Source organism: Eriocheir sinensis, chromosome 46 (genome assembly GCF_024679095.1).
Source record: "Eriocheir sinensis breed Jianghai 21 chromosome 46, ASM2467909v1, whole genome shotgun sequence".
Lineage (NCBI taxonomy): Eukaryota > Metazoa > Arthropoda > Malacostraca > Decapoda > Varunidae > Eriocheir > Eriocheir sinensis.
The window spans coordinates 7,580,945-7,601,691 of record NC_066554.1 but is presented as its reverse complement, the minus strand read 5'-3'; the positions used below and the strand labels follow the sequence as shown (position 1 = coordinate 7,601,691).

General features: G+C 45.9%; 1 long non-coding RNA gene across 1 annotated transcript in view; it reads right to left on the bottom strand.

Moving 5' to 3' along the window:
• Positions 1-9,949: 9,949 nt before the first annotated feature.
• The window catches only part of LOC126980946 (uncharacterized), a 62,861-nt gene continuing 52,063 nt past the window's right edge, over positions 9,950-20,747 (bottom strand). The window contains exon 3 of the long non-coding RNA XR_007733678.1: positions 9,950-10,342. This is a non-coding gene — a long non-coding RNA (uncharacterized LOC126980946). The remainder of the gene's footprint in view (positions 10,343-20,747) is intronic.

Here is a 20,747-nt window from a genome sequence, read left to right as displayed (position 1 = left end):
ATGAGTTTTTAGCGAGGTACATATACGAGATTGCACCGCCAAGCAAAAAAAAGAAAAGTCTCAAAAAATTCAACCCCAGTTCTTTTTCATTTATATTATTTTTTTTTTTTACATTTACACGGGACGAATAAAATATGAGTGCCATGGAATCCTGCCGCAAAACAACAAACGGCCGGAGGAAGTGTCACCTTTATGCGTTTACCTGTGTGTGTGGGCGTGGCCAGGTGGTGTGGTGGGGGGGGGAGGCGGGAGGGGGAGGGGGAGTTGAGAGGGAGAGTGGTTGGTTACGTAAAATGGCAGAAAGAGAATGGTATTGAAAAAGGTTAGGAAAAGGAAAACACGTGAAGGATTTTGTGTTCTCTCTCTCTCTCTCTCTCTCTCACTCTCACTCTTCCCATCACTCTCTCCCTCTCCATATCTTTCGCCCTTCACCTATCCTCCTCACTCTTCTCCTCACTGCTGCCTCTTCTTTCCAGCACTTTTGGCCTCTCCGTATTCTCCCGTCCTTCAGCTCTTCTTTCCTTATCCTGTTCTCTCCTTTTCACTGCTGTCTCGCTCTCTTCCTATCCTTCTCTCCACCTCCCTATCATTCCTCCTTTCACCCTTTACCTATCCTCTTCACTCTCCCCAACACCAGCACTTACAGCTCTCCCCATCGCCTGCCAGCCAGCCCCCACCTCCCGTCCCTTTGCCGCGCCACGCCACGCCGCGTCGCCAGCCCCGGCCTAATGGAGACAGGGCGGGACTTCCACAATGGGTCCCGGATCTGTGCTCAAAGTTAGATGCCGCGTCCGAGTGAAGCTGAGCAAGGCACGCCACAACGATCCGACTTCGACCCTCTCTCCCACTCCCTTCTCTGCCACCACGACCCTCCCACTGCCACTCGCCACCACCCCCACGACCCGGCCCTCCTTCCCTCTCCTTCTCCCTCTTCCATGCCACCGCGACCCAGCCTCCCGTCCCTGCCTCTCCCTTTCCCTCTGCCTGTCTCCCAGTCACGCCATGCATCGCCACGCAACGGAAACTCACGGGACGCAAAGCCGTGATACGCAAAGCAATAGTACGCAAGCAATGTCACGCTAAATAGTTCTGTGATTGTTGTTTTGGAAGGTGGGGGGGGAGGGGTCTCAGTGTTTTATCTGTCTGTTTGGCCGGCTTTTTGTTCGTGTGTTTGTGTGTATGCTTTTGTTTTAGTCATTCTGTCTGTCTGTGTGGCTGTTTCTGTGTTTCTGCTTGTCTGTTTACCTGTCTGTCTCTATATCTATGTTTTCTTTTTGCTTCTCTCTCTCTCTCTCTCTCTCTCTCTCTCTCTCTCTCTCTCTCTCTCTCTCTCTCTCTCTCTCTCTCTCTCTCTCTCACACACACACACACACACACACACACACGCACACACAGTCACACCACCCTTTGCCCTCTCCCCTCCTCCGTGTGACTGTGTTTATGTACCTTGGCAGACCAGTGCGCTAAACTTTGCGGCTCGGAGTGGCCTCTTCGGGATAGTGGAGTTTATCATACATGCATACTCACAACTTCGGCCTGACGGGGCGAGTTTTAAGGCTGATGCTTTGAGCTCCTCCTTTTCTTTTTGTTGTTGTTGGTGGTGGTGGTGATTTTTTAAGAGGGATGTAGTGGTCACCCAATTTGGAACCTTAGTGGGGAGGACTGGGTATGCTGTTTCCAGATTTTGGGGGGTATGTTTATTTTATTTGCTTTAGGTTAATTAACCCGTACGCTGCGATTGGCACGGATTCGACTTTCACTGGTAGCCTGGTAACATATATTCCCAGGTTTTTCTCTGCCTCTGTGGTGGATAGTGGAGTGTTTCCCATGTGGTATTGGTGTGCTAGATATCCCCTCCCAATGTGCAAGACTTCACATTTTTCCTCATTGAATTGTAGCAGCCACTTTTTGTTCCATTCCTATAGCTTGGTGATGTCTTCTTGTAGGAAATCCGCGGTCAAGGGGTTAAAAGGTACTAATGTTTTGCTTGTCGTGGTAAAACTCTTAGGTTGTTTGTTGCCATACTTCACTATCAACTCGTTTCGCGAGAATATTTACATTCACCTTTATATCGTTTTTTTCTAGTTAAAGGGACAATATCTTAAATTCCCGGATAGTTTGTTGTCACACTCTGTCCTCGCCTCATCTCATGGAAGTAATGGTAATACGTTCAGCATTTTCCCTTTTCCTTTTATCCAACTAATGAGAAGTTTTTATCACTGTCCTAAAATCTTCTTCGGAAAAGTCTTCAATCATCTGCCGTCTCACTTTCGTCTCAGCTCGTCTCTTCTCGTCTCGTCTATCCAAAAAACGGGAGATATTCGCTTACCGTTTCCAGATTTTTTAGTGGAGGAAAAGTCTTGATATCAGAGTTTTGAAATTTTCGTGTAAAAAAATACTACTATTCTCCACTACACTCTTCTCGTGAAATAATGAAAATATGTATGTTATGGGTATCATAGCGACACATATAACATGCATTTTTTCCCTTATATTCTGAACACCACGAGAAATATCTTGATCACAGTTCTTATATATTCTTGTGAAAACCGTACCATTACACTTTTGCCTCGTGAAAAAAAAACGAAAGAAAATTATGTTGCGGGTATCAAGAACGAGTATAAACAGCTTATGAGACGTACCGGTATAACGTTTTTTTTTTTTTTTTTTTATCCTTAAGCTCATGAAAAGTTTTGATCATAATTTTAAAATCTTGTGAAGATGATGATTCTCGTTCACACACATCGACTCTTCTTTTTCCTCCTCCCCTGAGCTCCTTTTGTCCTCTCATCTCTCGTCTCTCCTCTCTCCTCGTCTTATCCTCTTGGCTCCTTCTCTTGCCTCGTCTCGCTTCCACCTGAGCTCGTGATACCCTCCTTGTCTTGTCTCTTGCCTCGTCTCGCTCCTCTTGGTCTCGTCTAGTCCTTTTTATTTCGTCTCTTGTCACATTTGCCTCCTCTGAGCTCGTCTTGTCGTTCTCTTTGCCTCATCTCTTGCCCCGTCCTCGTCTTCTCCTTGTCTCGTCCCTCATCTTCTCTTTGTCTCACCTCTTGCCTCATCTTGTCTTCTTCGTCTCGTCTCCCCTGGCTACTTATTCTCCTCCTTGCCCACTCTCCCCTCCTCCCGTCGCCTCCTCAATTCTTCTCGGCCCTCCCGGTATGCTGGGTCACACTCCACCTCCCGGGCACACAGCGAGACGGATTAGTCCCCGTCACGGCCTGCACCATCCACGCTAAGTCCCCCAAAGCCGCCCTCAGTGCCCCTCCCCCATGCCCCGTCCGTGCTGCGGCGAGCTGACGCAGGGAAACAGCGAGGGAGGGATTGAGGGTGTGCGTGAGTATGGGAGTGAATGAGGGAAGGAGGGAAGGAAAAGGTGAATGAATGAATGTGAAAGGGAGGGAGAGAAGGAGGGAAGGATTTACTGTGGGAGCTAATGAGTGAGGGAGGGAAGGAGTGAAAAAGAGGAGTGAAGGAGGAAGGAAGTGAAGCAGTAAGAAAAGGAGGGAGGGAATAATTGAATGAGTAAATGAAATTGATCGAAAGAGTAGGTGAGAGGAGGATTAAGTGAGTGAGGGAAGGAGTGAGTGTGTGAGTGAGCATGGAATTAATGAGTGAGGGAGGAAGGGAGGGTGAGAGAAAGGGAGGGAGGGAGTAAGAAAGAATGGGAGGGAAGGAGGGAGGAAGTGAATGAGTAAATAAGAAATGGTGGAAAGAAGGGAGGAAAAGAATGAGGAAATAAGAGAGGGAGGAAGGGAGGAAGGAAGGGAGTGTGGGAGCGAATGAGTGAGTAAGTGAGTGTGAAAGGGAAGGAGTGAATGAGGGAAGGATTGAGTGACTGAAAGAGTTAGTGAGTGAGTATGAGAGTTAGTAAGTGAGTGAGTGAGTGAGTGTGAATGAGAAGGAGTGAATGAGGGAAGGATAGAGTGACTGAAAGAGTTAGTGAGTGAGTATGAGAGTGAGTAAGTGAGTGAGTGAGTGAGTAAAGATAACGTCCCCATTGTGTCAGCCTCACCATCACAGCCAAAACACCAATCACCATCATCACCATCATCACCATCATCACACCACACACTAACTCTTACGTCACTACACTATCACCGCCGCACCACCTACCATACACCCAACACATCACCATCAACACCACCCAGCAGCCACACCACCACCACCAACACCATACCTCACCCACAACACCCACACAACCGTCACCATAACAAACAAACCCCACTAAACCACCACACCATACCACCATACCATCATACTACCATACCGCCAACATGCCACCATAAACACAGCATCAGCCAGCAGTCACACCATCACCATCGCCATGATTCACTTTGTATTAGTATTTATTAAGTTATGTGGCTAGTCTTTTGGGGACGGAGTTATTTAGAAGTGTTGAATTTCCACAGTTAAATCGACATACGTCATAAAAAAAATGTATAAACAATCAAGAAAACCAACTAACCACGTCTTGGAAAATAACCCAATAAAGATAATTCACCCACAGTATTGCAGATAAAGACTAAGACGACGTTTAGAAAATAAGTTACTTGGGACTAGACTTGTACCGCTGACAGACGGATTTATACAGTGACACTTCCCTCGTAGGATAACATGAGTGAGACCTGAGTCTGTCTGCTGCATCGCTATCTTCTCGTCTGTCTCTTTGAAGCAGGAAGAACTCACTTATACCCAGGAAAGCTTTGACGTATTAGTTTGTGAAATACTGTCTAAGTCCTGGATCCCAGAAGATGAAATGCCAGGCTCAGCGTTTCCAGGTTGTGTGGACGCCGGAATAAGTGTTCTCAGGATTTCAAGATGCCCGGAGCCACTTGTTTTGCTTGGAGGCTCAAGGAATACTTAGACTATATGATATACTGTTTCTCTCGGCTTTCTGTCATCTCAGGTCATGTGCTTTTTTTAAGGAAATGTGTATCTTTATCGTGTGTACCCCACCCCCACAATCACCGCATCGCTACAACCCTACACTCACTACACCACCACAGAGAAACGTAGTTCCCACCCCCACCATTACCGCATTGCTACAACCCTACAACCTCTCTACACCACTACACAGAAACGTAATCACCCATCCACATCACCACCCCATTGCTATAACCCAACACCCTCTCTACACCACTACACAGAAACGTAATCACCCATCCACATCACCACCCCGCCATTACCGCATTGCTACAACCCTACACCCTCTCTACACCACCACACAGAAACGTAATCACCCATCCACATCACTACCCACTACTACACCAGTCAAAGTGTTACTAGGCAAAACTCACTCAGTCCGCGATTCACGTGCACACCATACGAACATCTGTACGAGTTCACCCCAGGCAGGTAGGCAGCTCATTTGGGCCTCATGAACATAAAGACAACACGAAATAATAAGATATAAATTGAGAAGACAAAGGGGAATGATGTAGTATTTAAAGCTTGCCCGGACCGGAATATCTTCAGTAGTTGACTTAGGGAAGAAAGCGAGGCATGATAGATATAAGGAAAATAGTAATAAAGACATACGAATATAGATTTCAAACTGTGAACGAAACTTTCCCTACACCTGACTTAACTAAAACATCGTTACCAGTTACCTCAGGGAAGGGAACGAGGTACACTATACAGATGGAAAAATATTATAACATACGCGTCGAATATAGATTTCAGATTCCGAATTAAACATTAACTGCACCTGGTGACGGATGACTTTCCAGAGGCCCTAAATAATTGGCCTCGCGGAATAGGAGAAAAGCTACTGGTATTAAACGTACAAAGGTGTTACCTTGAAAATACGTAAGAGCACAGAACGTGTGAAAAAACGAATACTGAATAGCTACCTTGAATTCAGATGAGAGCACAGAAAGTATAAAAAAAGCAATACTAAGTGGATACCTTGAAAATAGTTAAGATCACAGAAAGTATGAATAAAAGCTAATACTATAATGTTACCTAGAATATAGTTAAGAACAGCGAACGTATGAAAAATGCTAATACAAAATAGTTACCTTGAAAACAGATAAGGACACAGAACACATGAAAAAATATAATGTGAAACGATTACCTTGAAAGTAGTTTGCAGCACAGAACGCATGAAAAAAAAATATAGACATTCCGAGTTAGTAGTAGCCATGAAATACAGTTAAATCAGCTCATATGAAAGAGAACTATTAATAAGACTGGTTTAATGACATGCTAGCACTGAGAAGCACAGACCAAGGCGTGCTAGATCATGACTTTAAGGTGATAGATTCAGTTCTTTGTCGAGAGGGCGGGTATCACATTGCGTTCGTGATAGTGAGCGATACTTAGGGAAATGAGAAAGAGGAGTAGAACTGACAGACATCTTCCTAACTCTAACACGAGAAGGAATTAAGGTTGTGTCAGAATTAGTAAGTGAAATTGATTAGACTGTGGAGTTGGTGGGTATTAAAGTGTGGATTGATGAACAGCAAATTCGACTTCTACAGTGGTTGTGACATAAATAGAAGGAACGGAGCAGTGAGTAGCGGGCTTTTTTTTTTACATTTGTTACCTTTTTTTATGCCCTTGAACTGACTCCTCTGCTGTAAAAAAATAATAATAATAAATAAAGAACAACGTTGTGTCAGAATTAGTGGAAAAGATGGGTATTAAAGAAAGAAAACGCAAGATAAAAAAAGCATACCACCAACCCACCACATACTCAACACATCACCATAAACACAGCACTCCTCAGTACTCATACCACCACTACCACACCCAAAATATACCCCACCAAACCACTACACCATACCACAATACCACCATACCACCACATCCCTAACACATCACCATAAACACAGCATTCCCCAGCACTCACACTACCCCAACCACCAACACCTCATCCGTCGCCCCCCCCATGAAAAAATAACCCACACCATACCACAATACCACCATACCACCACATCCCTAACACATCATCATAAACACAGCATTCCCCAGCACTCGCACCACCCTCACCGCCACACCTCATCCACCACATCACCACCACTGTCACGGGATCACTATGCAAAACACTGTCACATCACCGTTCACCTTCCCACGGGCTGAACACCTGCACGAGTTTAGCCCAAGCAGGTAGGCAGCTCATTTGGACCCAAGCCACATTCAGACAACACGAAATAAAAAGATGTAAATTGAGGAGACGAAGGGTTTTGGTATAGTAATTACTGCTTGCCCGCACCAGAATATGGATACCAGTCAACTCAGGGGAAAAAAACGGAGCGTGATAAATAAAAAGAAATTAGTAATAAAGACATACGAATATTTTTTTTACAGCTAAGGAGACAGTTCAAGGGCGTAAAGAAAAATATTTAAAAAAAGCCCCCTACTTACTGCTTACTTTCTTTGTGTACAGCGTGGTTTCAGACTGCGGACGAAACTTTAGCAACACCTGACTTTACTACAACATCGATACCAGTTAACTCATCGAAGGAAACGAAGCATGCTGTACACAAAGAAAATTAAGATGACACACGCATCGGATATAGATTTCAGACTCCGAACTAAACTTTTGTTGCGCCACTTGAACACCTGACTTAACTAGAATATCGATACCAGTTAACTCATCGAAGGAAACGAAGCATGCCGTACACAAAGAAAATTAAAATGACACACGCATCGGATATAGATTTCAGACTCCGAACTAAGCTTTTGCCGCGCCTGGTGACGGCTGACTTCCCAGTAGCCCTGAATAATAGAGGCTGGCCACGCGGGGTAGGAAGAAAGGCTGGTAATACTGAACTTTGAACACACTTAACAACACAGAACGAGTGAGGAAAATCAATACTAAGCTAATCTCCAAAAAATATGAATACACTAACACCGAACGAAATTAGGTTAAGAACATAAAACATATGAAAAAAAATATACTAAACGGTTGCCTTGAACACACTTAACAACACAGAACGAGTGAGGAAAATCGATACTAAACTAATCTCCAAAAAAATATGAAAACACTGATACCGAGCCTTTGCCTTAAATTAGGTTAAAAACACAAAACATGAAAAAAATATATACTAAACGGTTGCCTTGAATGTTGTAGAAAGCAAAGAAGGAATGAAAAAAAATAATGCTAAACGGTTCCCTTGAAAATCGTTAAACGTAAAGAAACACTCATGAGAAGCTGTTTAATCTCCTCTTAGACCTTCGGAAATAGTTGATGTGATTAAGAACAAAGAACATATGAAAAAAAAAATAATGCTAAACCTTGAAAATAGTTAAGAGCAAGGGAAACACGAAAAAAATAATAAATGCTGAGTTAGTGGTAGCCATGGAATGCAGTTAAATCAGATCTTATGATAGAGAACTATTGATAAAGACCGGGTTGATGACATTCTAGTACTGAGAAGCGAAGACAAAGACGTGCTGGATTATAACTACGAAGCGGGGTTGAAGTGATTTATTTGAGGAGAGGGTGAGTCCTGCGTTGCGTTAGTGTTAGTGCGCGATACTTAAGGGAATGAGAAAGAAGCGAGAAATAATGAAAACCTTCCGAGCTCTAACATGAGAAGGAATATCGTATCAGAATTAGTAAGTGATATTGAGGGGACATTAGAGGGAGTGAATATTAATTAGGGTGTGAATTGACAAGCACCCTCCTGACTTTAAATGGTTGTGATTGAGAGGGAAAGATTGAGTGAATGAGTATGAGAGGAAAGGAATGATTGCGGAAAGGATTGAGTGAGTGAATTAGGTAGTGAGTGAAAATGAGAGGGAGGGAGGGAGTGAATAAAGACCCCGCCACCCACCTGCCCGCTTCATCATCACAACCATCATCACATCATCATCCAACCGCCGTGAACTGATGAACAACTTCCTAAATCTAATGAAAGAAAGAATGTTGTGTCGGAATTAGAAAGTGATATTGATGAGACTGTGGTAGAAGTAAGTATTAAATATGACCTCATGAACAACTTCTGATCTCTAACAGGTTGTGATATGTAAAGAGGAATGTTGTAATGTTGTAGTGTTGTGTTTTATTGTATAGCAAGTGATACTGAAGAGATCGTGGAAGGAGGACGTATTAACGCCTTCTCTTCGGATTTCCTACAAGAAGACATCACCAAGCTGCAAAAAAGAGGCTGCTCCAATTCAGTGAAGAAAAATGTGAGGTCATGCATCTTGGGAGGGGAAATCCAACATACCAATACCACATGGGAAACACTCCACTACCCACCACAGAGGCACAGAAAGACCTGGGAGCATATGTTACCAGGTTACCAGTGAAAGCGAAATCCGTGCCAATCGCAGCGGACGGGTTAAGAAAAGAAAATGTAGGAGTACGATACAGAATCATAAACTTTTAAGGTATGGCAACAGTAGCATATTAGGGTGACTATAAAATGCCAAAATAATAAATAAATGTCCCGTTGGATTGGTAAGTGATATTCAACAGTTTGGGGAAGAAGTGGAAATCAAAGAATGAGTAGAATAAAAAAAATAGCATCGTGTCAGAATTAGTGCAAAAAAGTGGGTATAAAGGAAAGAAAACGAAAAGAGAGATGTAGAACCCTGAGAATTTTAAGGTATTGCAACAGTAGCTAATTTGGGTCTGGCTATTGAATGTGAAGAGAATAAACAAATGTCCTGTGGGTGGGTAGGAGGTTGAGCGGATGAGTGAGTAGCTGAATGAGTGAGTGGGAAAATAGATGATAAACTTGGTAGACGAGAAAGTTTGGAGAAAGTGGGAGAGTGAGCGGGTAAGAGGGTGACTGGGAGAGTAGATTAGTGATATTCAACGGATTGGAGAAGAAGTGGGAATCAGAGAAGGGAATAAAGAACCAAGAGAGCAATCAATATATTTGCAGGTAGCATAGCATAAGATTATCGGTAAACTCACTAACGATATACAACCATGAATCTTAATGTATTGCAACAGTAGAGTGTATTGAGTGTGGCTATGAAAAATGAAGATTATAAGTTAGTGATAGTATTAGTGATAGTCGACGGTTTGCAGAAGAAGTGAGAATCAAAGAACGCAAAGGGTGAAGGAAACTATCAACATATTTCCAGGTAGCATAGCAGCAGATTATTGGCTCACTAACTCATCGGACACTAATATAATGAGTAAGCAAAAGCTCAGAATGCATCAAGTGTGCAAACAAAGTACACGATATATTGCCGCGGGGAGGCTTGCAGTAACCCCTAAAACAGCCGTCACGGAGAAAGAATGACGGATACACTGTTAATACGCTTCTGGGTAGAGGTATTGCGGCTTACTGGGTACTCACCGGCCGGGGCGTGGGTGCAGGTGTGGGCCAATCAATAGGTAATGGGAGGCGGCATTCTCAGGTGCAGCGAGGCGTGTCTGAAGGTGAGAAATGTCGGAATATGTGATAGTGCCGCGCTAGACTATTTTTTATTTATCTATTTACAGTAAAGAAAGCAACTCAAGGGCAAAAAATAACAACAAAAACGCTAATCACTGCAAGAGGGTACAGAAGTTTTTTTTTTTATGCTGTGCCTGAACCTGTGATTTATGCAGCAACAAGTCATTCCAATCTTATTCTGAAGCAGTGCAAGAGCCATGATTTGTATGCGATATATGTAAAAGAATCTGACAAAAAATTAAGATCACGCTGTATATACGCACCGATTTATGGATGGCTATTATAAGAAAGCAAATGCATGTTCTAACCTTTTTCCAAACTAATGTAAAGGGTAAGATTTGTAAATAACATATGAAAAAAACGCAAAAAAGTAAGACCCAGCCGAAAGCGTCTGAGAACACCGAACTTGTAGTAATGAAACTATACGAACTCACCTATACAGAGCAGAACAATACAATACAATACAAAACAATTAAAATACAAAAATGCAATACAAAATCAATACAAAATCAGTACAAGGCAGAACACTGTGCACATCAGAAGGTAATCCCTCACGCTTAATCTGTGCCGCTAGTTGAGTGGAGGCGATTAGCAGGACTGACAATGTTTGGTCATACGCTTATCAGCAGGCCTGTGGCGGCGGCAGCGACAAGACACGTTTGGAACACGACGCACCACAACGCAAAGTGACTGAGTGATGTTTGCACGCGCTGGACATGTAGACAGACACAGACAGATAGATGGATAGATACATAAACAAGCAAACACACACACACACACACACACACACACTTACACACAAACACACACACACACACACACACACACACTAGTCCACTGACTCACCCACCCTACTACTCATTTATTCACCTACACACCCACTCATCCACGGCCGGGCTACACTTCCACTCAGCCATCCATTCATTCACCCATTCACCCACTTTCTCCTATCCACTCACATTTTGAGCCTTTCACACTCAAACAGACCAACTAATCTACTCCCCCATTTACCATCTTACCCACTCACTCTTCCACTTTCATCCACCTTTTCACCTACCCACCCACTCATCCATTCTCTCACCCTCCCACCAACTCAATCATCCGCCCAACTTCCTACCCACCTTCCTACCCACCCACATATCTTCCCCACTCCCCCATTCACTGACTTATTCTCCCAAGCTTACCTAAACCACTCATTCACCAACCCATTCATCCAATCTCCCACCCACTCACTCACCTACCCTCCTATTCACCCAATCCACTAATCTACAAACTCATTCGCTCTCCCACTAACTGACTCATCCACTCTCCCACATTCACTCAATACACCCCCTCTTCCACCCAGTCTCCTACCCACCAGCAGCCCGTCCACTCACCCTCCTACCACAGTCTTTCACCCACCCGTCCTTCCATTCAGTCCCCCCCAACCCTCAGCCTGTCCAGCCGCTCTCACTCACTGGCTGCGTCACGGTAATTCATCCTCTGATACTCCCCGGCTCAGGGACGCGACAACACACGTGACGGACGAGAGTGTGCTGGCAAAACAGTCGCAAAGTTTACTCGTTACACGGCAGCGCAGGGCGGATAATTGATGCTTCGGGATACGGCGTGAAAAAAAAATAGTAAACTGTTGATAAATAGAAGAAGAATGTCGGTGAATCTGGGCAAGAATTTAGTGGGGACTTTTCTTCCTTTGTCTTTTGTGGATCCACGTTTAGGAATTACAATGATGTGACTGTAGTGTGATTTGTGTTTAAGGGAAGGAGATGTTGGTGGTGGTGATAGTTGAGCTGGTACTACTACTACTACTACTACTACTACTACTACCACCACTACTACTACTACTACTACTACTACGACTACTATTGCTACTACTACCACCACTGCTACTACTGCTAATGCTCCTCCTCCTCCTCCTCCTCCTCCTCCTCCTCCTCCTACTTCTCCTACTACTACTACTACTACAACTCCTACACATCCGCCTCCACACACACACACACACACACACACACACACACACACACCTTCCATCCACCCCCTCCCTACACACACACTCGCTCGCTTCATGCTTAATACACTTATTCGAGGGGGAAATCTTCCATAAATAGGACTTAATTTGATGAAGCGAGGGGGAGGGGCGGAGGCGGAAAAATGAACGCCGAAATATATGCTGCGTGCCCTTGGGAGGAACGAGGAGGGAGAGAGGGAGAGAGAGGGAAGAGGTGGACGGGGAGAAGAGGGTAAGAGAGGGAAAGAGAATTAAGATAAGGAGGATAAGAGGAATGAGAACAACGGCAGAACAAGGAGACAGAGGAAGGAGGAGGAAGAGGATGCGAAGAAAGACGAAGACATGGATTTAGAAAAAGAAGATAGATATTGAGAGGGAGAGAGAATTAAGATAAGGAGGATAAGACGAATGAGAACAATAGCACGAACAAGGACAAGGGCAAGGAGGAGGAAGAGAATGGAGAGAAACACGGAGACAAGGACAAGGGAAAAAAAGGAAGACATCGAATTGGGTGAAGATGAGAGAACAAGATGAAGAGGAAAGAGAAAAGAAGGAAGATATTGAATTGGGTGAAGATGAGAGAACAAGAGGAAGAGGAAAGAGAAAAGAAGGAAGATATTGAATTGGGTGAAGATGAGAGAACAAGATGAAGAAGATAAGGAAGAGCAAGAAAAGGGAATGAGAAGAAAGATGAAGACATGGACGAAGAGAAAAAAAGGAAGATATTGAATTGCTTGAAGATGAGAGAACAAGATGAAGAGGACAAAGAGGAGGAGAAAGAGAAAGAGAAGGAGAACGAAATTGAAAGCAGAGGATATTACATAAGATAAGAGAAAATGTATAGAGTGAGAGGTAAAGACGAAGAGGGAAATGACGAGAGATGACGAAGAGGAGGAGGAGGAGGAGGAGGAGGAGGAGGAGGAGGAGAGGGGCGACAACGACACAGGAAGATATTATTGGATATTAGAGAAGGAAATGGGAAATGCGGGGAGCAAAAAAAGGGAGGGAGGGAGGGAAGGGGCGAGAGGGAGGGAGGGAACAGAGGGAGGGAGCGAAAAAGGCCTGACGGATATGGGGACAGGAAGGAAATGGAAAAGAATGAAGAAACCAGAGAACAAGGAAGAAAGAATGGAAGGGAATAAAATAAATGAGGAGAAAGGAGAAAAGAAGCAACGTAGGAGCGGATGGAAGAACGGAGATAGAGACAGCCGGTGAACAGGAAGAGAGAACAGGGGGTAAAGGGAAGGAACTAACAGAGAAGTGAAAAATACCAACAGAGATAAAAAAAGGATGCAGGAAAAGAAAATGGAACGACAGGGAGGGAAAGAAGAAAAAAACAGAGAGATGAGGGAAACAGGAGTAAAGGGAAAGAACTAACAGAGGGGAGTGAAAAATAGCAAGAGAGAGAAAAAAATGCAGGAATAAAAAAAAACGAGACAACAGGAAAGGAAAGAAGAGAAAGGAAAAAAAGAGAAAGACATATGGGACAGAAATGAGAGAAGGAAGAAAGCGAGGAATATCACGAAAAACAAGAAGGAAAAAAAAAGGAGGGACTTCAAGAACGGGAAGCAGAGAAAGAAGAAAGAAAGGGACATCAGGCATAGGACAGAGAGAAGGAAGCGAGAGAGTGAGGGACATCATAGCCACAGAGAAGAGCAGAGAACAACAGAGAGAGAGAGGGGAGGGGTTCATGACGGAGGGAAGGAAGGACAGCGAGGAAGAAAAACAAGTGAAAAAGGGAAGAACCGGAGTAACATGAGGGAAAATAAGGGACAGAGGGAAGAAAGACAGCAATGGACATCAGAGCCACAGAGAAGAAGAGCAGAGAACAACGGACAGGGGAAGTGAGAGAGAGGGACGGAACGGACATGACGGAGGGAGGGAAAGACCAGGAAGGGGAGGGAGGGAGGCTGACTTAGGAGAACAGCAGTAAACATGGACCCGTCAGCAGCAACTTGTCAACCCAGCGGCCCGACACGCCCTTCCACGCTGCGCTGAATAATACATGAAGGAGAGCAGGAAAACAACTCCGGGGACCTCGGCGCCTAAGTGGACGACGACGACGGCGGCCAAGACGAGCCGCAGAGGACGACGACGACGGCCAAGACGAGACGCAGAGGACGACGACGACGGAGAAGAAGAAGGAGGAAATAAAGACCAACACTGAACGCTGACTGGTGGTGGTGATGGTGGTGGTGAGCGTAAGAAGAGAAGGAAGAGAAGAATAAAACGTGAAGAGAGAGAGAGAGAGAGAGAGAGAGAGAGAGAGAGAGAGAGAGAGTAAAAATAAAAAAAAGACAACAAAGTAGGCAAGTAGAAAAGATGTTTTGTTGTAAGACGCGGTTTGCATGAGGGCGGAGGAGGAGGAGGAAGAGAGGAGAAAATGGACGGGAAGAAGATAAAGTAGAAAAGAACAAGAAGAACCAGATCAAAAGCAAGAACATGAAAAGAAAAGCAAGAAAAAAAGAACAGGAATAAAGACATGAAAACAAGAACAAGAACAAGAACAAGAGGAGAACAAGAAAAATATGAAGAAACAGAAGAAAAGGGAAATGAAGAAGAACAAGAACAAGGAGAATAAAATAAAGACAAAAGCCAATTTAAGAAAGATTTATTCATGAGAGAGAGAGAGAGAGAGAGAGAGAGAGAGAGAGAGAAGTAAGAACACGATATCTAGCAGGCATGAAGGCAGGGCAGATCAGAACGTAATAGAACAAGAACATGAAAGGACAAAGGAGGAGGAGGAGGAGGAGGAAGCGAAGGAGAGCAAAGCCTGTTGACGGAGCCCTGTTTAAGAAGGTGTATTCAAAGAGGATCTGCCCACGAGGAGGCAAAGGTGAGCTGAAGGACACTAAACGTTCAAGAGGACAGGTTCACGAAGGGCTATTTCAAGGTCTTCAAACCGGTGTCTTCAAAGAGGCCAAGGTCCGTATTCCCAAGCGGTTCGACACTTCACTGTATACATGTATTTAAGAAGACTCTCGTGGAAGCTTTGGGGATTCTCAAGGGTGGTTTCATGACCCTGGCGGTAGCTTTGCAAGATATCTGCGCCATGAAAGGGAAAAACACTCACGACAACCCAACGTGTCTTCTCTGTACCCTTCAAAAACAGTAATCACAAGACTCCGTAGCGGGTCCAAGAGTCGGTGGAAGAAGAGACGTCGAGGTGAAGGACACAGTGTGACGGGTAACGACCGGAGTGGGCCTGACGGATGAGCGAACATTTTACACACAACACAATACACGAGGCTGACACACACACACACACACACACACACACACACACCGATCAGATAGCTCAGTAGTAAAGCGCTGCGCTGTCAGGCTTTGCGGTATAGCAAGCTGAGGTTCGAACCCCGCTCAGCCAGGATTTTTCCACTGACAAGGAGTGGTTACTGTCCCCTCTGTGTGTGTGTGTGTGTGTGTGTGTGTGTGTGTGTGTGTGTGTGTGTGTGTGTGTGTGTGTGTGTGTGTGTGTGTGTGTAATGTGACGTGACAAAAAACAATAGGAAAATAGAAACGAAAGAACGAAAACAAGACCAAACTTGATGATGTCTACCGCCTCTCTCTCTCTCTCTCTCTCTCTCTCTCTCTCTCTCTCTCTCTCCCTGTCTCAGATATCTTTAGTAATTGCGTTTCGTCCCATCACACTCGTTCCTCGCTCTGCTATTTACGAGACCAGGAAGCCGGCGTGATGGTGGTGGTGATGGTGGTAATGGTGCTGTGTGGTTGGTAGTTTGGTGGCAATGGTGGTAGGCCTTCTATATGGTTAGTGGTAGCTGGTAGTGGTAGTGGTGTTGATTAAATGGTAGTGCTGGTCTATTGTGGTAAATGGTAAGTGATATGGTGGTAGCTGTAGTGGTGATGCTGGTAGTGGTGGTGGTAGTGATTGTGGTGGTAGTGATTGTGGTGGTAGTGAAGCTCAGACCACATCAACTCCCTTCACCCTAATGCACCTCCCTTAATAAGCTCTCACCCTCATACGAATTGGGTTATGGTGGTGGTGGTGGTGGTGATGGAAATGGAGATGGAGATGGAGGTAGTGATGCTGATGGTGATAGTGGTGGTGCTGTATCGTTGTTGTTGTTGTTGGTGGTGGTGGTGGTGATGGTGGTGACGGTATTGTTATTGTTGGTATTATTGTTGTTTGTGGTAGCGGTATTCTTGTTGTTGTTATTGGTGGTGATGGTGATGCCGGTGATGATGGTGATGGTGGTGGTAGTAATGGTCGTGGTCGTTGTGGTGGTCGGGGCGGTACAGCCAGCCTCCGCCAAGCACTCAGCCGCGCCTTCCGTCCCCAGCCTCCAGCCAGGGCGGGGCACACAAAGAGACGTACATATCTTGGGCGTCCCTCGGGGCTGGGGCGGCGCGAGGGAGTTTTGCGGTGAAGGGAACGAGTATGACAGTATTGCATAGTGTTGGAGTGGGTATACAATGAGGAGAGGGTGCGTTGCGGTGAAGAAAGGGAGTGTATGGATGTGAGTGTTTCATTGTGTTGGCAAGGGTGTACAAAGAAGTGTGTTGCTGTAGAGAGGGAGTGTTGGAGAGTCATTGTGTGTGTTGCTGGGGGAGTGTACAAAGAGGAGTGTGTGTTCCTTGATAGGGAGTGTTGGAGTGTTTCGAAGTGTTGGCAGGGAGTGTAAAAAGTAAGAGAGTGTGTTGTGAGGGAGAGAGGGAGTATTGGAGTGCTGCAGGGGAGTGTATGTACAAAGAAAAGAGGGTGTGTTGCTGAAGAGAGAGTGTGTGTTGGTGGGATAGTGTTTCATAGTGTTGCTAAGGGGTGTCCACAGAGGAGAGAATGTGTTGATGAAGCGAGAGGAAGTGTTTGAGAGTTATTCGGAGTGTTGCTGGGGTGTGCAAAGAGAAGGATATGTGTGTTGCTGAAAAGGTTTTACAGTCGAGAGGTTGAGTGTGTGTTGGAACGTGTATTGAAGTGTTGTTGGTGGGGGAGTGCAAACAAAGAATAGAGGGCGTGTGTAGCAGTAGAAGAGTGTAAACAGTGAAGAGAGGGAGAGTATTGGTGAGCCTTTGTGTGTTGTGGGGTGTTGAGAGAGAGAGAGAGAGAGAGAGAGAGAGAGAGAGAGAGAGAGAGAGAGAGAGAGAGAGAGAGAGAGAGAGAGAGAGAGAGAGAGAGAGAGAGAGAGAGAGAGAGAGAGAGAGAGAGAGAGAGGTCAGATTAGGTTAAGTCAGGTTAGGTTAGGTTAAAGAGAGAGAGAGAGAGAGAGAGAGAGAGAGAGAGAGAGAGAGAGAGAGAGAGAGAGAGAGAGAGAGAGAGAGAGAGAGAGAGAGAGGTTAGGTTTAGTTAGGCTAGGTCAGATTAGGTTAGGTTAGGTTAGATAGAGAGAGAGAGAGAGAGAGAGAGAGAGAGAGAGAGAGAGAGAGAGAGAGAGAGAGAGAGAGAGAGAGAGAGAGAGAGAGAGAGAGAGAGAGAGAGAGAGAGAGAGAGAGAGAGAGAGAGAGAGAGAGATTTAAAGAATAATGAAATTGGGAAGGGGAGTGAGTGCAAGAAAGTATTGGAGGCGATGAGTATTGTAAATGTGTTGACATGGATCGATAAAAAAAAAAAAAGAAGCGTTGGGGAGTATTAGTGTTGGTGTACAGCGGGGAGAGGGAAGAGTGTTAATATGACGTGCCTTGTGGGGAGAGAATGTGGGGAGTGTAGGCGGGGTGTGCTGGGGGAGGTAGCGGAGCGTGTGCACAACCTGACAGCTAAAACAACAACAAAAACAGTAAGAACAACAACAACAACAACGCGGGGAGGGATGGGGGCCCGGGGGCAGGTGTGGCGGCGTGGCGTGGCTGGCGTGGCGGGGCGGCGTGTGAGGCGCGGCTGGCACTAACCTGACGTGGCTGCTCTTTCCTGACATCCCCGGGGAAGCCGCGCCCCCCGCCACCCCCTCAGCACAGGCACTTAGTTTTCGGCCCCGCGCCAGTAATTCCGTTAGGCCGGCCAGCAGAGCAGCGACGCCACTTATTTTTCCTCCCTCCTTCCGCGGCGACGAGAACGAGGCGCTGTATGAATGTTCGCCGTCGCATTACGCCGCGCGGGCATAAAAGAGAAGCATGAAGTCGCGGGGACTCTTAAAACAAACGCGGGAATAAACTTGTGTTGTGCTCAAGATGCAGCCGACGCCTAACGTGGATTTGTTACGCGGCGCTAAAAGTGGAAGTGTGTTGCGCCGGGCGAGGCCGGAGGCGCCAATACATTCCCGGCACGAAGCTTTGTGGCCCATTTGACTAGGGGCGAAAGTGACTGTTTCCTGCCACTAAATTTACTCGGCCGGCCTCACTCCGGACCCGAGCAGCAGGAGAAGAGTCCAGCACCTGCCGCAGCCTCCATTACTGCCCCAGCACCACCTGTGACCCCGACTCAACACCACACATAAAACGGTGTTGCCTGCACGCACTTCCACCCACCCAGACAGCCAACCAGAAAGCCAGACAGTCACACAGCCAACCAGAAAGCCAGACAGTCACACAGCCAACCAGAAAGCCAGACAGTCACACAGCCAACCAGAAAGCCAGACAGTCACACAGCCAACCAGAAAGCCAGACAGTCACACAGCCAACCAGAAAGCCACACAGCGAACCAGAACGCCAGACAGTCACACAGCCAACCAGAAGGCCAGCCAGTCAACCAGAAAGCAACACAGCCAGTCACTCGATAAGAAAGCCAGACAGCCAACCAGAAACCAGACAGCCACACAGCCAATCAGAAAGCCAGACTTCCAGACAGCCAATCAGAAAGCCACACACTCAATCAGAAAGCCACACACTCAACCAGAAACCCACACAGCCACACAACCAATCAGAAACCCACGCAGCCACACAGCCAGTCAGAAACCCACACAACCACACAGCCAACCAGAAAGCCAGACTTCCAGACAGCCAACCAGAAAGCCACACACTCCACCAAAAAGCCACACACTCAACCAGAAAGCCACACACTCAACCAGAAAGCCACACACTCAACCAGAAAGCCACACAGCCAACCAGAAAACCACACACTCAACCAGAAAGCCACACACTCAACCAGAAAGCCACACACTCAACCAGAAAGCCACACACTCAACCAGAAAGCCACACACTCAACTAGAAAACCACACACTCAACCAGAAAGCCACACACTCAACCAGAAAGCCACACACTCAACCAAAAAGCCACACACTCAACCAGAAAGCCACACACTCAACCAGAAAGCCACACACTCAACCAGAAAGCCACACACTCAACCAGAAAGCCACACACTCAACCAGAAAGCCACACAGCCAACCAGAAAACCATACACTCAACCAGAAAGCCACACACTCAACCAGAAAGCCACACACTCGACCAGAAACCCACACAGACAACCAGAAAGCCACACATTCAACCAGAAAGCCACACACTCAACCAGAAAGCCACACAGCCAACAAGAAAGCGACACACTCGACCAGAAAGCCACACAGCCAACCAGAAAACTACACACTCAACCAGAAAGCCACACAGCCAACCAGAAACCCACACACTCAACCAGAAGGCCACACATCCAACCAGAAAGCCACACAGTCAACCAGAAAGCCACACAGCCAACCAGAAAGCCACACAGCCAACCAGAAAGCCACACAGCCAACCAGAAAGCCACACAGCCAACCAGAAAGCCACACAGTCAACCAGAAAGTCAGACAGCCACACCGCCACCCGGACAGCCAGCTCCCCGCCTCACCGGACACACAGGAGGCTTTTATACAACACCGCCGAGTTTTCATTATTACATTCCTTTCAGCTTGCCGTGTATTTATGACGTTTGTTCTGCTATTGCTTTGTTTGCAGCCACGGCTATGTTATGCCTCTGATTTACGCGCGCCGTCCAATTTTCCGCCCCTTCATGCGCTGCCTGTGATGGAGTGCCTCGCCGCGGCTCCTTCAGCAGGCCTCCCACACCTGCCGTTTGCAATCTTTTAACTCTTTTTTTTTTTTCTTTCAGGGTCACGCACCGGTTGTCCTCCCGCGAGTGCGTTCACCACGGCGTTCAGGGACTCACTCTTCTTTGTTGCGTTATCATTACCAGCACTTCAGGAAATGACATCCCTCGGTGTGTTGCAATGTTCTGCCGCCTTAAGCCATCCACAATACACAGAGGATTCATTCGCACCAAAATGTGATTAATTTCCATAGTCTCAAGGATGAGTTGTCTAGTCTAGCAGTGTTATGTAATGATACTGCTGGAAATTATGACACAACGTGGCGCTGCAAACTGCTCCTACCTTAAACAATGCAAAATATAGAAGCATCGTTCATTCTTGTAACGGGTCATTTATTTCTATGATCTTCGGGGTAATGTGTGTTATGTACCACCATTATACAGTCACTTTTGAAAACATAAGCCTCCGTGG